The following is a 5002-nucleotide window of genomic DNA, read 5'->3' as shown; positions in this document are numbered from 1 at the left end:
AGGATAAATCAAACCTTTGGTTCTGCCCCCTCTTGTGTCCTAACAGACACCTTTAAGCAAACACACGAATTTTCCTTACTTTTAAGGTCTTTTGTAACTGGCATTGTGAGGAGCTTGGGCGGTCATAACATGCACATTGCAATGTCTGCCTTTGTTCAGTTAATTTAGAATCTTTAGGCCAGTTCCAGCTAATTTTTTTCGGAAGCAAATCTGTGAAATGTGGCTTCATACAAGTGCTATGAGGTGGGATTGAAGAGTCAGGGTGTTACCATGGTGCCATAAGAGCACCCTTATGAGAAAATGAGGTTGGCTGTTCTGCTTACAGAAATTCACGTCCTTGATAAATCAAGAAGTTTAGTGTTTCTTTATCTCTACAAAATAGATTTGGTCCTTAAGACGTTACAGTCGAGACTTCTTGATTTCTAGAATATGAAAGACAAACTTCTGATAAAACGTTGTGGATTTTTTTAAAAGCAGTGCTTTCATCTAGATTATAGCTTTAGCAGCTACAAGTGGAAGAGTTACACTGTGTTTCTGTGTGCAGAGGTGGGTGTAGTGAGAAGAAAACACTTGTGCCAATATGCCTTGTTTAATTGTGTATTTCTGGTACATGGTGTCTGCTCTTTAAGTGCTTCCTTTGATGTTTTTTCAATTGTTTCAGTTGTTTAATAGGATTGTTTAATGAACAGAGGGAAGCTGTAATAAAAGTACTATAATGCAGTATCTTAGGAATGTAAGGGATAAGTTAATGAACAGTCTAACATTTGTCTTTATCTGCTTCTCAAGAATGTATTTTTAATTCTCCTGATCTCTTAGTCTGTGTTTGTTTTGGTACAACAGAGCTTGTAATTTAGTATATGAATCTGTTAATCACATTAAGTATGCATAATTGAGTTTACAGCAAGCTTTTTATTCTTCTGGAAAATAATTATCAAGGAATAACAGAGTAGCACTTGCAATGCTGGATTTGAAGTAGCTCCCTCAGAAGATGTGCATGTTTTTGGCTGCTTATGCACTGCTTTCCAACACATCACAGTGCTGTGTGGGGTCCAGGACTCTTGATACAGCATGCTTGAATTGGTATGATTTCAGAAAATGTGGTAATAGATTAAAGGTTTAACTCTGAAAGTGTATATTTCTAGGGAAGACTGCAGATGTGAAATGTGGGCACAGATGCAAAGGCCACCAAAATACACCAGACTGTTTATCTCTTGTTTAGTTTCTCTTTCTCCTTCTGCTCTTTTTAGGCTTTTTTGACTTAGAGCAGTACTCTGGAAGAGTCTGTTTTTCTTCCAAATACCTGTGAAAGTAATAGCTGTTTTGAAATATATCTATTGCAAGCACCACAAGAGGACGTGTTGCTATAAATATGACATCTAATTGTGTGACAGGTTTGTCACTTTACCCCCAGAGATGCATAAAAATTCAGCAGTGTTAATTTTTAAGAACAAATTTTGAGCAGTGTTTTAGTGACCTTTCTCTGCATCTGCATAAATAAACTTTTAACTTCTCTTCACAGAAAACAAAGAAGTGAACAAGACAAGTGGTCGACTAAATGACGGCATCCCCCAGGTCCCAGTGAAAAGAGGGGAATCAGAGTTTGATTCCTTCAGGCAGTCACTACCAGTTCTTGAAAAACAGGAAGAAATTGTCCAAATAATAAAGGACAATAAAATTGTTTTGATTATAGGAGAGACTGGATCAGGAAAAACTACTCAAGTATGTTTTTTCAATGAAACAGAAAAGATACTGGTATTTGTACTAAACTAAAGCAATCGTGTAACATTCGTTATAAGGGAAATTTTATGCTATTTTAAGGCTTTTCTTTTCCTGTATGATTGAAAATCTTGTGTTCCAGTTCACTTTCTTGCTTTTGATATACCAAACCTTTTAGCAGGGAGGTGCTAAAAGCATAAAAAGTTCTTCCCAGTTTTCTGATAGATACAATTTTTTCGTTAAAATAATGCAAAATAGTGAAGGAAAAGTAGCTATGATGTTTGTATAGCCCTTAAGGCTAGTTTTGTTCTTAGTACTCACAGCAATATATATTTTTGTGTTAAAACGAGAGATTATCTTCAGGGCTTTTTTTTTATAGATTTCTCTGAAGCAGGAGAGAAACACTGCAAGTTTTTTCTTTAAAAAAAACCCAAAAAACTAACCAGGTTATACTTAGAAATTTATTTTCTGCCGCTTCAAGTACGTTTGCAGTGATAATCCTAATGAAGAGTCTTTTTCAATGTGTAATACTGAGATGCAGTTAAACTCTTTCCCTGTGCTAAGAAAGCTGTGACATTTTCGAAAAGTAGCTTTGAACCACTTCTTTACAGATCCCTCAGTTTATCCTTGATGATTGCTACAAGAATGGAACTCCCTGTCGTGTGTTTTGTACTCTGCCAAGACGTTTAGCAGCTGTTGCTGTAGCTGAAAGAGTGGCAGCAGAAAGAAGAGAGAAGATTGGCCAGACAATTGGTTACCAGATCCGGTTAGAAAGCAGGTACTAATGGTATTTCTAAGTGCCAGTTGATCTTGTGTTGGTATCATAATCTTGTGTACATTTAAACTGCAGTATGTTTGGGATGCAATCCCATAAGTTATAGGTGGGATATGTTGTTGCAGGTAAGGAATACTTAAGAGTGAAAAGGACAGCTTTCTTCCTGTGTTTTGCAGTTTTGTGTAGTATAGATTGTCTTATAGAACTAAATTTCAGATGCTTTCTATTGATTCCTTCTGGGGTGTATGTGCATGTAAATCCTTGTCTGATTTTCAGATCGGGTCTGCACTTGCTTCTTTTTTTCTTTTTTCCTCACTCTCTACTTTTAGCATGTGTGGATCCAAAAGTTCTGCAAGCTTTGAAGGTAGGTAGGAAGACCAGCATCTGGTAACAAATGTTATATAGTGTGAGTTCACAGGGGTCATGAAAGGGAAAACAACAGAATTGGAAAGTGACTGATAAAAATGAGCATTATTTACCAGTCTAGTTTGGGCTAAATTTACTCTGCTTCAGCTTCTGTGTTAAAACATGAAGTGATGTAAAAGTAGACATTTCAATATCACTTGTAGATCAGAGCGTGGATGAATTGTGTGGGGTTTTTACATCTTTGCACTGTGTAGGCAGTGACATTTCAGGGAAGGGGCAACAGTTGGGATATGAGTGACCAGAATATGGCAAAAGGTTGTGTTGGCTTGAATGAGCAAAGATAATGCATAGCTGATGAAAATGGATGCACTTGGACAACAAAGCCACAATAAGAATTCAGATTTGTGTATCAAAGTTCACAAGACTCTTAAGGCATTAAAAAAGCTAGTGAAGATGTATCACAAATAAGCTGGATGATTGATGTGTGGGAGTACTATGCTGGCAGAAGAAGAGCAAAGTCAGATCAAAATGGAAGAAGTACTGGAAGCAGTGCAGAACATCCAGCTTGAGAAGAATTTACTCCAGAGAACCACTGAAAGGGGGAGATCACAGTATTTTGAGCTGTGGACAAAAAAGGTCTGGAGTGGAGATTTTTAGAAGTGTTTATAGTAACACAGAAGTCTAATTTTTTTTAAGTTTTAAAGTTTTCTTAACTGTGTTCCAGAGAAGAGCTGTAGAGTACAATACAAAGGAGCATTTCAGCTCCTTTAGGATGGCAGTACTGGAGGAAGTAGTGACAATTGCTGTTTTTACTGGAACAGCTAACTCTGCCCCAGGTATAGAATAGTAACATTTCAGTATTTTGACCTCCTGAAAAACCAGAGGATCGGCTGATTACTTTGTGGTTTAGTCAGCTGTAGTGTACTGGGTTTGCAAGGCAAGGCTTTGGGAGCTGTGGGGAGGCTTCTGTGAGAAGATGCCAGAAGCCTCTGCCATGTCTGACGAGAGCTGGTGCCAGAGAAGACAGACCTGCCTCTGGCCAAGCCTGAGCCCATCTGTGATGGTGGTAGTAGCTCTAGGACAGTGGGAAATGGGGGAGAAAAACGTGCACAACAGAGGCAGCAGTTCAAGGAGAGCAGTGAGAGCATGTGAGAGAAGCAGCTCTGCAGACAGGAAGGTCAGTGCAGGAGGAGTGGAGGTGCTCCAGGTGCCAGAGCAGGCCATGGTACAGCCCATGCTGAGGCAGCTGTGCCCCTGCAGCCCATGGAAGTCCATGGTACAGCAGGGATACCCCTGTGCAAGATGCCATGTTGGAGCAGATGGATGCTTGAAGGAGGTTATGATCCTCTGGGAAGTCTGTGCTGAAACAGACTCCTGGCAGAACCTGTGGGGCCACAGAGGGAACCCCTACAGAAGCAGGTTTGCTGTCAGAGTTGTGACCCTGTGGGAGTCTCATGCAGGCTGTTTCTGGAACACTACACCCTATGGAAAGGGACCTGTTCTGGAGCAGTTAATGAAGAACTGCAGCCCATGGGAATAGTATTAGAGAAAAAAGTGTGAAAGAGAAGCTCATGGAGGACTGTCACCCATGGGAGAGACATGTCTCCGCTTGTCCTTCTCTTCACCCTGTGAGTCTTTTGTTGTGTTTCCTCTCCCCTGCCCATGGAGAGGACCGATAGGGTGGTTTGGGTAGGCACCTGGCATCCAGCCAGGTTCATCCCACCACGTGTAGGCAAACAGAAAGACTATATCCAAGCACATGCTGAGGAATTGGAACCTGTTTTTCTGCATAGAATTTTCTAGTAAATTGAATGACCTGCAGAGTTTCTCACAGTTCTCTTTAACTTCCATATTTATTAAAATTCGAATCTTATTTTTTCAATTAATCTGTTGTCCAAATTTTTGAGGCACAAGCACTAAGAATTGTTAGGAAATGTCTGGGGAAAGGCATAGTTTAAAAACAAGTGGCGTGCATGAGTCTTCTGGGGAAAGAACTGTAATTCCTGTTCTGGTCAGCGGCTGCTTTAATTTTTGAGCCATGGAAAGCTAGCAGCCTTTAAATGTGCAAACCCCCTGCGCTGTCTCTGTGATCTGTTCCACAGGGTTTCTCCAAAGACGCTGGTAACATTCTGCACTAATGACATG

This window comes from Zosterops lateralis (genome assembly GCF_965231275.1).
Source record: "Zosterops lateralis genome assembly, chromosome: Z".
Taxonomy (NCBI): Eukaryota; Metazoa; Chordata; class Aves; order Passeriformes; family Zosteropidae; genus Zosterops; species Zosterops lateralis.
This window is presented reverse-complemented; position numbering follows the sequence as displayed.